We start from the raw sequence: 14,842 nt of genomic DNA, 5'->3' as shown, positions 1-14,842 counted from the left end.
CATTATGAACTAACCAGTACCCTGGAGCTCTTGTCTCTAGCTGCATATGTATCAAAAGATGGCCTAGTAGGCCATCACTAGGAAAAGAGGCCCATTGGACTTGCAAACTTTATAAGCCCCAGTACAGGGGAACACCAGGGCCAAAAAGTGGGAGTGGGTGGGTAGGTGAGTGGGAGAGAGAGTATGGGGGAATTTTGGGATAGCATTGGAAACATAAATGAGGAAAATACCTAAAAAAAAAAAAAACCTCATATGATATGTACTCACTGATAAGTGGATATTAGGTGAGAAACTTAGAATACGCAAGATACAAGATTCAATTTGCAAAACAAATGAAGTCAAGAAGAATGAAGACCAAAGTGTGGAAACTTTGCCCCTTCTTAGAATTGGGAACAAAACACCCATGGAAGGAGTTACAGAGACAAAATTTGGAGCTGGGATGAAAGGATGGACCATCTAGAGACTGCCATTCCCAGGGATCCATCCCATAATCAGCCTCCAAAGGCTGACACCCTTGCATATACCAACAAGTTTTTGCTGAAAGGACACTGATAAAGCTGTCTCTTGTGAGGTATGCCAGGGCCTGGCAAACACAGAATTGGATGCTCACAGTCAGGTAATGGATGGAGTGGAGGAACAGGGGTGGAGGAACTAGAGAAAGTATCCAAGGAGCTAAAGGTGTCTGCAACCCTATACGTGGAACAACTATATGAACTACCCAGTACCCCCAGGAGCTCGTATCTCTAGTTGCATATGTATCAGAAGATGGCCTAGTTGGCCATCAGTGGAAAGAGAGGCCCATTGGTCATGCAAACTTTATATGCCTCAGTACATGGGAACACCAGGGTCAAGAAGTGGGAGTGGGTGGGTAGGGAAGTGGGGGATGGAGGGTATAGGGGATTTTAGGGATAACATTTGAAATGTTATTTCATTTGAAATGTAAATGAAGAAAATACCCAATTATATAAAAATAAATTTAAAAATGAAGGGAGACAGAGGGTTAAAATTATATAAATACTGTATTCATGCATAAAATTCTAAAATAATGAAATTCAAAAAATGTAAACAAAATACAACATAGAATATTATCCTTACCTAAGCTATAAATTTCTTAAATCATCTCTATGCAGCTGTTTTTCTTCATATATATTTGGGTTTTGTTACAAAGAAATAATTCTCTGAGTGAAATAATTCTTCTATCAATGTAATATGATAATCTTTATAATAAAGGCAAGTACCTACTAAAAATTTCATGGCTACATCTGTCTACATTGAATATTTAACATTTAGCACAATGTTTTCCACATTTTCACCAAAGGAAAAAAAGAAATTTATAAAACATAATAATTAATTAATAGGTTTACAAAATGACCAACTAAATAGTAAAGGTTTCTTCGGAACTCCTGTAATGCCCATGTATTTATATGGACCTTCGTAGATCATGACAGTGGGATCATAAACACTCAAGTCACTTTGACCTGCTGCCAAATGTACTACTCTGTGGCTATAGATATACTTTCATATTCAGTTTTTAATTCTGTTCATGATTTTTTTGTTCAAAATATTTCAAGGACTCAGTAAAAAAATTAATCAACAGTCAACTGCTCTATGTTGTTGACATTCATATTATAATGCCCCTTAAAAGGTTGAATGTTTGTTTTAGCTAATTTTAGCATTTCTTCCTTATAATTTCTTTAGTATATTTTCAGAATAGTAGATCTTTTGATTATGAAAATGGCTACCAAAATGAAGCAAAGTAAAAGTTCAATCTTACTTAATTATCAAGCTTATGTAATATTACTCTTTCTATATTATAAAAACCAAAACATTATTGGAACCTACTCAGGCTTTAGGGAACAGGACAATATTTTAGGTACAAATTACAAAACTTCTGTAAGAGTTACATAAATATGTTATAATATCATAAATGTAGCCATAAAGATACATAAAATGAATGTAGGCTATACTGGAAAATTATTCATGGCAGAAGTTAAATTTTAGGCAATCCTTTCTTTTCCAGACGGGGCTTCTTTGTGTAGACCAGGTTATCCTAAAACTCACTTAGAAGGTCAAGCTAACTTCAGATCTGAGTTGCACTGTTTATGCATTCCCAGTGCTTGGATTGACGCATCACCACTGCTGCACTCCTGTAATAATTGAAAGAAAGAAAGAAAGGAAAAAGAAAGAAAGAAAGGAAGAAAGAAAGAAAGAAAGAAAGAAAGAAAGAAAGAAAGAAAGAAAGAAAGAAGGAAAGAAAGGAAAGAAATTTTACTTTTCTTTTATATTAGCTTAATGTCTGATAATGCAAAAACCATTCTTAGCTCATTAAATGTGGTAAATATCAAGTTTGCTATAAACTCATGAGAATATATGTATATGCATATGTATATGTATATGTATATGTATATACATCTATGAATAAATATGAGCCCCATTAACTAGACCTCATAAGTTAGAATATGTGTATAAATAAGTAAATAACAATTTTTAAATTGAACAATTGAAAGGGTAATTAGATGGTTGGTGGTCCTGAAGGATGTTCAATGGAAGAATCAAATGGTGAGTGTCTTCAATGGTGATGTTTCTAGAGAATACATTTTATATATGGAAATGGGTCTTATGAGCCACCAAATAGCTATTTTATCAAATTTCTGTCTACAGAGGATTCTAATACTGGTTTATTTAATTTATAGTAATTATGTATTTTATTATCATTCATTTATCATGTACACAATATTTCTTTGTGGGAATACAATCTAGAATCCAATTTAGTATTCTCTTTATAAGAGTACTTCATGCCTTTGAAATATGTCAAAATGCATGGTTATTATTCATTTCATATTTATTTACTATACATATATTATAAGACTATGTAATAAAATACTGCTTTCACCATCAATATTTTCAAAATTCTATGTAATATATGTATATACAAGAAAATAAATATACTTACATAATGAATAATAGTTGTTTTGATTTTTCAAGACATCAATATAGATACTTTTATACAAAGCCTCCACATAAGTTTTACTTTTATGATTGTCTTGACTGCATGCATGTCAGCATAACAAATGTGTGCCTGGTACACACACAGTCTGAAAGACATACTGGATAAACTGGAATTGATGCAGGAAATAGTTGTAAGCCAATATGTGTATACTAGGAATTGATCACAAGTCATCTGAAAGAGCAGCAAGTGATATGCTCAGCTGTCTTTTCTGCCTCCATTATAAAATTTTTTTTAAACATTCCTAATTCTGCATTAGAGCCCATGAAAGGTTCTGGAAACATTTGCCTTTATAATTTCAAAATAATTCTGATTTTTGGCTTAGTTTAAATATCTATATCATATATATATATATATATGTATGTATGGATGGATATGAAAATACTTGAAAGCACTCTCAAGATGGATTTTTTGTGTTCATAGGTCATAGTTAGGAAGCTTATAGCTATAGGGTTGACTTTGTCTTTAACCAGAGATGAAGTTTAAGTAGTCTGTTTTGATTTTGTTTTGAGATATTTTACTTTGAAAAGTTAAGTCTAAGAGAAATGGGATAAACTATTTTTGAATTCAATCTATCACATATTTCTTAATAACAATAAAATGTGGAAGGCTGTTCCTAATTTTTATTTTTTTCTGTGTTTCCCAGAGATAACATGAACCAAATCTACATTCTTCCTGACTTTCTCCTACCAAAATGAAGAAATCAGGGTCATATCCATTTTTCATATTATCAGAAGCAAACTCATTTATCTTTAGGCTGTCAGTACACATACTCAGTGCCCTTCTGGCTTTCTAGAGCTTCTGTTAAATTCTTCAACTTTTAGGGGTTTTCATTCTCCTTAAATCTGACCTACAACCTATCACCAATTGGCACAGAATTACATCCAATAATGTTGTAACATTTTTTCTATCTTTAATTGCAAATAAAAAATTTCAATCAATAGTATGGAACAGGAATTTATTTTGTCCCTATTCTAGCAAGAATTTAAGTAGGAATTCTTTGAACATACTACCATATTAATGTACTATCAAGTGTACAGATTTTGTTTAAAGATCACTCACAATATTGTTTCTCCAATTCTACTTAACTATTTTTACTTAGATTCCCCTTGCTACAATTAACACATCTAGGTACTCATTCTTCTGTCATTCATATTTTTGTACTTATTTAATTTTCATATAGTAAATTGTATTGTGTTTCCCCCTCTATCTTTTCCTAGATCATCTCAATCTCTCTATTGAATCTTCATGTATTTTTGTGCTATTCTTCATTCTCAAAAAATACCTAAATAAAAATAAAAAGTAAAAAGACAATAAACTCTAAAGTCCACACATACCATGGACCTGATATAGCAAACAGGGTCATTATTACTAAATTATATTAGTAAGAAATTTTGCAGGAATGGTCCAAGTGACAAGCAGGAGAAAATTCCATAATCCTTTGAAATGGAAAGGTAGAGAAAACACTTTTTCTAAGAAACAGTTTTAGTAGTGTTATAGTGGACCTTTGTGTGTAAGTATTTGCCACACTTAACATAAGGACTAATAACATAAGACACTTAAAGTGTCTACACTAAATCTATCATTTGATTAATATGCTAATAAGCATTCTGATTTATACAGCACTTATGGAATGTAGATACATTCTTTCTACTTATCCAAAAATGAAATGATTACTTTCTAACACAAGGTACAAAGGGAAAAGCTTTTTAAATTAATTCTTATGCTTTTATTGTTGGGGTACACTGTGTGTGGGGGGTATATCTGTGTGTTATAGGCCATTTCTGAGATTTGGGTTGACAATAATACATGAAAACATAAAACAACATTTAAAAAATGCTGGTATATTCAAATAATGGAGTATTATTCAATTGTTAATTTTAAAAAAAAGAATCATCATGATCTTTCTTCCTTTGCTTCCCCCAATCCAATACTCCTGTCCCACTCCAACTCTACATCAGAATACCTGGCTCCTTCCCTGCTTCCATGTCCAGAGAACCCTGGAGATCTTTCCATTTAACCTCTCTTCCCTTACTCAATTTCTCTGGTCCAGGACCAATTACAGAAGACACTAGTACTAACTCAAGGGCCACTTTAGTCACAGCAACGAATAGGCTTATAGAAGATCTGTACCTCTCCTTCTTCTACCAAAGATCCAGTATGCCCAGTCTTATTCCCAACTGTGTAAGAGACAAAGTACTGTGATCTATCTTTCCTATCTGACCCAATCTCCAATGGATCACAAAGATATTCTCCTCAACCTTCCTTCCTACAACTCATCTCAAACTCTCCAAATCCATTAGTCATTCATTGGGAATATACCATCTGAACAGGACCAGCAAAACAAGCTAGCTGAAAACCTTAAACACTCTCTCCTGCCCCTTTAAATACATTCCTCCAGTCTCATCCCAAACTTTGCCACAGACCACCTTTTGCAGCCTTTCTTATCTTTCTGCCCACATCTGCTATAAAACCCACAGACCACACCCTCCTAACCTTCCTCTCTCCACTTGTTGCTGTATCCCCAGCTCCTCATACCCAGAAAGCAATTTTACCTTGGTCAAGTGGCCATAACTATAGGGTTCAAATGAAAATTTCTACCAGGCAATAACTAGCCATCATCACATACTCTGAAAATCTAAAATAGAAACTTAAACCAAGGAACTAAATACCAATCCAATGAAGATAAACACATAAAATATCACCTAGGACTTTAATCAAGCCAATTAGAGAAGCCTAGACAGAAGTATAAAAATATAATCAGTATACTGTTATGCTTACATGCAGGATCAAGTTGTTCTCCGAGGGCCTCCACCTAGCAGCTGACTCAGACAAGTGCAGACACCCACAGCCAAAGAGTGGATGGTATTTGAGGACTCTTATGGGAGAACAGGAAGAATAGGAGTTTCAGACTCTGGAGGAACTCCACAAGAAATGCAACAGTGTCAACTCACCTAGGTAAGAAGCTCTCAGAATATAAACCACCAACAAAAGAACATACCCATTCTGGACCTGCACATATGTAGTAGATGTGCAGCTTCATCTTCTTGGTGATCTCTAACAACTTGAATAGGGGCTATCCAAAAATCTGTTGCCTGTACATGGGATATGTTTTCCTAGCTGAGATGCCTTGCCTTTTCTCAGGGGAAGAGGACACATCTAGTGTCATAGAAACTTGAAGTGACAGGATTAGGGGATACCTGTGGGGCCCCACCTGCTAAGAGGAGAAGGTGATAGGGAGGGGATGGGAGAGAGGGAAAGGACTGTTGGAGGGGGTGACCAGTGAATGGGATGTAAAGTGAATAAGTAAAAGAAAAATATAAATATCTGCCAAGTGAACATGTCTTTAATAAAGCCTATCTATCTTACCACAGGAGACCAGAATATTTCAACACTGTTGAAACCCAACAATGAAACCTTAGAACAACCTATATGAAGAGGATAGAAGTCTTCAAAGAACAAATTAGTAAATGTCCTAAAGAAATCCAGTAAAACATAAATAGTGTATAAAAAGAAAATGAATGAAAGTGTTCAAGACATGAATGTGGTAACATATTCTCAATAGAGAATACCTAAACTGAGGGATTTAGAAAATGAAAATGTATTAATTCAAACAGGTCATATAGAGGCAAGCTTCATGAACATAATACAAGGGATGGAAAAGAAAGTTCAAGGAATTGAATAAATGATCATAGCAATCTTATTTATAAGAGTCAGAAGCTAATAGCAACCCAGGTATCCCTCAATGTAGGAATGGATACAGAAAATGTGGTACATTTACACAATGGAGTACTATGCAGCTATTAAAAATAATTAGTTTATGAAAGTCACAGACAAATGGTTTAAACTAAAAAATATCATCCTGACTGAGGTAATGCTGTCACAGAAGAACACACATGCTATGTACTTACTGATAAGTGGATATTAGCCCCAAAGTTCAGAATACCCATGATACAACTCACAGACCATATGAAGCTCAAGAAGAAGGGAGAAAAGTGTGGATGATTCAGTCCTAATTAGAAGGGTGAACAAAATAATCATGAGAGGTAGAGGGAGAGAGGGATATGGGAGAGAGAGAAAAGGGGTAGAGGAAAAAGGGAAGTAGGGTCAGGTGTGGGAGGAGATGGTGAGAAGTACAGAGGGTCAGAAAATTGAGCAGAGTTGTGTATCAGTAGGGAAGGGGAACTGGAGGTAGCTACTAGAATGTCCCAGGTGCCAGGCAAGTAAGAAGTTCTCAGGACCCAATGGGGATGAAATTAGCTGAAATTCCCAACAAAAGGGAAAGAGAACCCATATAGAAAATAGCCAGTTGATAATCATGGCCCCAATTGGAGGAATGGGGCAACTCCCATATCTCAAAAATTTTAACTCATAATTTATGTTCTTAATTGGAAATGGAAGGACAAAGAATGGAGAAGAGAGTAAATGAAAGATCATCGAGATACCACCTCACCTAAGGATCCATCCCATATGCAGACACCAAACCCAGACACTATTGCTGATGCCATAAAGAACTTGCTGACAGGGACCTGTCTCAGGGACAGGTTCCCTGAGAGGCTTTGCCAGAACTTCACCAATACAGATGTGATGATAGTAGTAAACCATCAGAATAAGCACAGGGGCCCCAGTGGAGGAGTTACAGGAAGAATTAAAGGAGCTGAAAGGATTTGCAACCCCATAAGAAGAATAACAATATCAACCAACCAGCCCACTACCTGCTCCCAAAGCTCCCAGGGACTAAACCACCAACCAAAGCATACACATGTAGGAAGCCATGGCTCCAGATGCATATGCAGCGGAGGATTGCCGTATCTGGCATCAATGGGAGGGGAGACCTTGTAAAGCACCCATGTTGTATATTTATAAAAATTAAAATGTCTTAATATTATAAAATGAGAAAGTCAGATTGGAGACTACCAGTTATTTTTAGCAACTACAGGGATAAAGGAAACAGGAGATAATACAGAGAATGAAACACAGGAACAATGTCAGAATCAATTCCAAAAAGATCAATGATATTAATATGAACAAAATTTACATTTTAATTTAAAGGAATATATTGTTAAGATAAGTTGTGAATACAATTATTACATGCTGCTTTAAAACTCCTCTACATAAGTGAAGACATAGGAAGATAAATACTAAGATCATAAAACTGAATTACAATGGAAGTGCACAGTCCCAGGAAAGACAGAGAATATTTTATAATAAATTGTAGCAGTATTTTCTCACAGCATTTCTTGACATATATACACATAATTTCAATTTTTTAATGTATAAAAGCAAATATAACCCAAACGATATGTAATGAATAACTCAGATTTTATTTTAGATGTAGATAGATTAGATTATGTATAAATAGGTACATAGATAGATAGAAGATAGATAGATAGATAGATAGATAGATAGATACATACATACATACATACATACATATATACATACATACATACATACATTCATACATATATACATACAAGATGCATAGATAACATAGATACAAAGATACATAAATGAGAGAAAAATAATAGATCATATTTAATAGAGAAATAGAGAAACTAGTGATTATATTGAAACAATATCTATCTCTTTTTAAATGGTTGATAAAAATCACAAATTAAGTGATTAAATTAAATGATATATATTATAATATATCATATTGATGAACATGGGCATAAAGGGGACCATATATGACATTTACAGAAAGTTAAACTAATCATTTTCAACTTCATTTCACCATTAAATTTGGATTTTATTCTATAATAGTGTAATGAAAACAATACCTACACATTTCTTTAAGTATATTGCTACTGCAACTTATTATCTGTAATATATGAGTTCCTTTATAAGTTAAATGAACATATACTATTAGAAAAAAAGGCACACAGCTGTCATACATACTTTAAAGTATTCACAATTAGCAGATGAAAATCAAATTGTAGTTTTCTTCAGGTCTAATTCATTCCTTGGAGGAATTACTAAACTTGCCCAACTAGTTGGTGTTTCTGACTTTTCTAACTTAAATTTCTATCCAAAGGAACTGTGCAATGTCCTTAATACCTTAGGAATATAGCTATGATTCTGTCCTTTTCATGTGACTTCACAGAGTTAAATCATTAAACAGAAGCCTTACTGCTTTCCAAAGAATTTGTAATGATGCTCAACTTCAGCTCTTTTATACATTTAATTCATGTTTCAAGAGACTTAATGATGGTCACTCTCTGGTACACCGAGTTTTGGACAATTATCTTCCTAGAAATTGCAAATATATGGACATATGTTTGTTTATATGTGAATAGTAAATGTTAAATCAAAGATCATCAGCAACAATCTATAGAACCACAGAAGGAATATATAGAATAAAGTACTGTAAGGAACAGATATATCTTGTTAGAAAAAGGAAATAAAATAAATAGACATGGGTGGAAGGGGGAGGGCAATCAAATGGGAGTCAGGGAGAAGGAATAGAGGAAATATGGGAAGAAACACCTAAAATTAAGGGGCATTTTGGGCATAGAATAGAAACTGAATATCATAGAAACATCCAAAAATACACATATGAAAGTTATCTATAAAAACACCAAATAGTTGTGAGAGAGAATCACAACTGACTGTCCCATCACTCAGCAAAACTCACAGTATTATAATTGAGTTACATTTATGTGGCATTTGTCATAGAAATCTCATAAAAATCCTTAAAAAATCTCTGCTTTTTCCAAGAGTATAATTTATTGTAGTTGTTTGAATATGAATATGAGACCCCCATAAACTCATGTGTTTGAAACTTGGCTCGTGGGAAGTGACACTGTTAGGATGTGTGGCCTTGTAGGAGTAGCTGTGTCCTATAGGAAGATATATGTCAGTGAGGAGGGAAGCTTTGATGTCTCCAATGTTCAAGCAATGACCTGAGTGGAACATAGTCTCCTTCTGCTGTATTAGGATAAATATGTAGAACATAAGCTCATCCAGTACCATGCCTGCCTTCACATTGCCATGCTTCACATCAAGTCAATAATGGAATAAATGTAAGAAACTGCAATCCAACACCCATTAAATGATTTCCTTTACAAGATTTGCCATGGTCATGGTGTCTCTTCATAGCATGAAACCCTAAAGAAGAAACTAGCCTAATAAAAGAAGAAAAAAGAAATAATAAGACTCCTACTATATTATGAATATATTATGCTATAGTCATATATCAGTGCATTGTTCAGCCATCATCAAAGGAGCTTCCTCTAGTAGCATATAGGAATAAATATAAAGAGTCACAGCCAGATATTTCACAGAAAGCGAGATCTTCAGCCATTAATAGGCTCAATCAAACTCCAACCTTCAATTTGTAGAGCTGATTGTTTCTGGTGGCAACAGTATTCTAGAGATCCAGACAGAGTTTATAGTCCTTGATGACTTCAGAACGTTGGTTGTCCCAGGTGGTAGAAGACCTCCAGAGATTCATGCAGAGTTGAGGCTTGAAAAATGGAGTGTAGAGGGGGTAATGTGGAGCTTGTTGCTGCTGGGTTTCCCCAGAGGGTATTGGACTAGAAAATTGGGGTCTCACTTGGTGATCTCTGATGAGTACAGGCACCATGAATGTGGTTAAAGGTGTGGACAAGAGGATGGAGCACAGAGAGTACATGGCAGACCTCACGGCTTCTGTTTTTTTGTTTTTTTGTTTTTGTTTTTGTTTTGTTTTGTTTTGTTTTGTTTTGTTTTTTTCTGGGACAAAGTGGGCAGGAGTTTGGGCATAGGGGAAGCATCTCTACCTGCAATTCCAGAGGCCTTCTGACATCAGGGACTACCAGTTCTACTTGCAGTCTTATATGCATGGTCTCATCAGAGACTACCAGGCCTACTAATACTAGGGATAACCAGATAGTTCAAATTCAGTTTAAGAACACAATCAACAAAAGCCAGGGAAACATGTTACTACCAGAACCCAGCTGTACTACTACAACAAACCCTGAATATCCAAACACAATTGAGTCACAGGAAAATTACCTTAAATTTATTTTTCTGAATATGATAGAGGCCTTTAAAGAAGCAACTAATGAATCACTTAAAGAAATCCCGGGAAAAGCAATCAAATAGGTGAAATAATTTAATAAAACTGTTCAAGATCTGTAAAAGCAATAAAGGCAACACAATCTGAGGAAATCCTGGAGATGGAAAACGTAGGAAAGAGAACAAGAACTACAAACAAAGGCCTCACCGACCTAATATAAGAGATGGAAGCAAGAATCTCAGGCATGGAAGATACCTCAGAAGAGATTAATCATCTATCAAAGAAAATGGTAAATCTAAAAAGTTTCTATCACAATACATCAAGGAAATTTAGGACACTATGAAAAGACAAAATCTATGAATGTATAAAGGCTGACTAAATACTAAGTAAAGTGGACGAAAAAATAAAATCCTCTTTCCACATAATAATCAAACTAGTAAATGTACAGAACAATGAGACTATTAAAAACCTCAAGCATTAATGTCCAAGTCACATAATCCACAAGGGTCTGGGCAGATATCTTATAGATTTTAAGTGACCACAGATGCTAGCCATACTACTATAACAAGCAAAACTTTTAATCACCATAGACTTTTTTCAAAACCTTCTTTATTCAGAGTTCTTAAACACTTCAACCTCCCTTCTAACCCACTAACTAGAAGCCAGGAGAAATTTTATAGACCAAAAGGTATTCTGGACCTGTTTAAAAGTAATCTTGGGGATGATTTCACTCTTTGTTATCAAGATACCAATAGTTCACTTTTAGAGCTAGTACCAAACATGTATCAGTAGTGGTGGAACAATCTAGCAGAAAGAGCAAGGCTCTACTGAATTGGCACAAGTCAGCAGAAGTAGTCAAAACTACTTCCCTGAGAATTTCTTTGATTTATTTCTCTACAATAAGAAAAGACTTGGGAAGACAAGTTAAGACCAGCGAAACATTGCATAGCATAGCAATGCTATTTTGGGGATAATATAAATATATATATATATATATTATTATTATTATTATTATTATTTCTAAACATCATGTGCCCACTCATATGTCTGTTTTCATCCAAACATCATATGCCCTCCTGGCCGTGCCAAGCATCCTGTAGGTGCTGATTGACAAAGTCCCATTGCTTGGAAGACCTGAACTGACCTTTTACTTCTCTTGGTGGAAATTTTCTCCATACCTTTTGTTTACATTTATATTTCTCACTATTAAAGGCCACTATCCTCTTTCCAAAAGCTAGAGCTGGAATAACAAAATGTCAATGCAAACAAGAATGAAATTAATGAAAGTTCCCCAGGGGAAAAAACAGTTATGCAGAATATTGAATCTTTCTTAAGAACTTATTACTTAAATAAACATAGATAATTAATGATTCTTACTAATATGCATAAGACTTAAGATTTGAGAAAAATTATTAAAGAAAAACAGTAAAATTCTAGAAGCTGTCAAACTGTACACGAATCTCTAGGTTTTTATGTTCAGCATCAGAAAGAAGGAACTAGAGACCATATCCATAGGTTAGGCATAGCCCCTGGTTGAGAGATATATCCACCCACATGTCAAAAAAATTAACCCAGAGTTGCTCCTATCTAAAAGTAATGCAGGGACACAGAGTGGAGCCAATAGCTGTTGCTGCTGCTGCTGCTGCTGCTGCTGCTGCTGCTGCTGCTGCTGCTGCTGCTGCTTTGAGTTCCTGCTGGTGCCTCTCCCTCTTGCCTGGCTGCCTCCAAGTGTCCCTCTCCTGTTGCCTACACCACCAAAACCTCCAGAGACAGGGTTTCTCGTCATGTCGCCCCTTTTTCTGCTTTGTGCAGGTCTTCTTTGTGTATCAATCTATGAGGTGACAAGCTGGATGTTCATAGGGCAGCCATTCAAAGAGGCACCATTGTACTGTCTCATAGCCTCAGGGCATCTGCTTTCCTTTCAAAGTGCAGATGTGCTGTTCCTAAACTTCTTCCAGAGCGATCATAGTGCACAGCAGATTTTTTTCAACGTTCCAAATTCAGCAAAGAGTTGCTGAATATCAGGATCTGACACTCCAAAGTGCAGTTTTGACAGGAGCAGCTTCCCACCAGTATCCATGAGGTTTCTACCCCTGAAGCCACCAATGATTAGGTCATGCTGCCACTTGTCTGGAAGTTGTTATGGTGCCAGCCTGTTCCTGCCACCATGGGTGACCACGGGCCAGTACCTCTTAGGCCCAGGGCCTTGATTCATCCAGGAATCAGGCCTGTTTTGATGTCCTTGCTGGCTCTTGTTCAGCTTAATGATGTCTTCCAAAGACCTGTCCATTTTGTCAGCCATGGTGTGCGTGGATTTGTGCCTTGGATCCAGCTTACCTGATTTGAAAACAAAATTTTAATTTATGTTGAAAATACATATGAAAGTTTCAGCATACTGCATCACTAAACAATAGGGAAGAGTTCCTGAGAATTTGATTAGGAAAAACAAGAAGTTTGAACATGATCCCACAAAGGTTTGAATTTAACCTGTATAAGTAACTGTAACTTCTAACCGTTTTGCAAATAATAGAACTAGTTAAGTAACATTCTGTTCTACTTAGAATGATTCCTACCCAAACACAGTTCCTTAATGCCACAGTTTTTTTTTTTTTTTTTTTTTAAATGCAAATATTGGAAGAAGCAAACCCAGTGAGCTGAGCCCAGTTTCTGGGTGCCAGAGTCAGAGTAGAGAATTCACCCCTTCAAGTCTTTTGACCTCTATCAGCCTGCTGTAGAAACATAAAACCAAACACACCAGAAAGATTTGAATAGAAAGTAAAATATAACCAATTTTTCCAGGTCTACATAGGCGGATATTGTCATAAACAAAATACAGTAAAATAAAAACAAATGCTTTTAATCCCAGCCCTCAAGAAGCAGAGGCAGGAGGATCTTTCCAACTTCCATGATAGCCTGGTACACACAGCCAGCTCTAGACTGTCCAGGGCTGGCTAGTAAGTCCTGGACTTCAGAAATTAATGAAACTATCTGTATATTTTACCAAAAAAAGATAAAACATGTTAACCAACATAATTAGAATGAAAATCACCACCCAATTTCAAAAACTGGATTATTTAAAATCAAATGCATTTAGAGTTGAGTGTTATGTTTAAGTCTTGGGAAAGAACTATTTCACATCTCTGAAGTCGTACAACTCTCTTAGGAGACTTTTGGCTCTTTGAGACTCTCTAGTTGGTGTGGTTCATTCACCTCTCTGTCAAGCCTTCTCTCTCAGGGCTGACAGCAGAGGAGAACCCTTTGCTCTCTTTGTAGCTTGCCTCAGCTCTCTCAAGTGTGCTGTCCAAGCCTCTCCAAACTCCTTTTATACTCCTAAGGACCGCCCCCTCCCTAGATAAGCCTACTATCTCTGATAATTGAATCATTTTTTTCACACCACAAATAATTACAATACTTAAAGACACAGAATACTAAAGAAAGCAATGTTTACAACTGTAACAGATGCCTGAAGAAAAGACTGTAGTTAATTCAGTGTAATATCCAATAATCAGACTAAAAGTTTTATTTTAAAATGACTTCAGGTTATCCCTCTTAACATGATTAAATCAGTTGGGTTTGTGAGGGGGTTTTATTGTTGTTGTTTTTTGTTTTCTTGTTTGTTTGTTTGTTTGTTTGTTTTTTGAGATATCTGTCCTTGAAATCTCTGTAGAGCAGAGATGGCCTCCAATCGAGGGATCTGACTGCCTCTGCCTTCCAAGTGCTTAGATGAAAGGATTTGACAGCTAATGACTCAGTAAATCATTTCTAAACTTCTCACAGTAGATAATAAATACAAAAATAAAGAAAACAACAATGGAACAAAAATCAAAGCCAAC

General features: G+C 35.6%; 1 pseudogene; it reads right to left on the bottom strand.

The window, feature by feature from the left end:
• Positions 1–10,379: 10,379 nt before the first annotated feature.
• On the bottom strand, positions 10,380–13,311 carry LOC110295142 (annotated as a pseudogene).
• Between the last annotated feature and the right edge of the window lie 1,531 nt (positions 13,312–14,842).

Source organism: Mus caroli, chromosome 1 (assembly GCF_900094665.2).
Source record: "Mus caroli chromosome 1, CAROLI_EIJ_v1.1, whole genome shotgun sequence".
Lineage (NCBI taxonomy): Eukaryota > Metazoa > Chordata > Mammalia > Rodentia > Muridae > Mus > Mus caroli.
The sequence above is the reverse complement of the archived record's forward strand: the minus strand, read 5'-3'. Positions and strand labels throughout refer to the sequence as shown.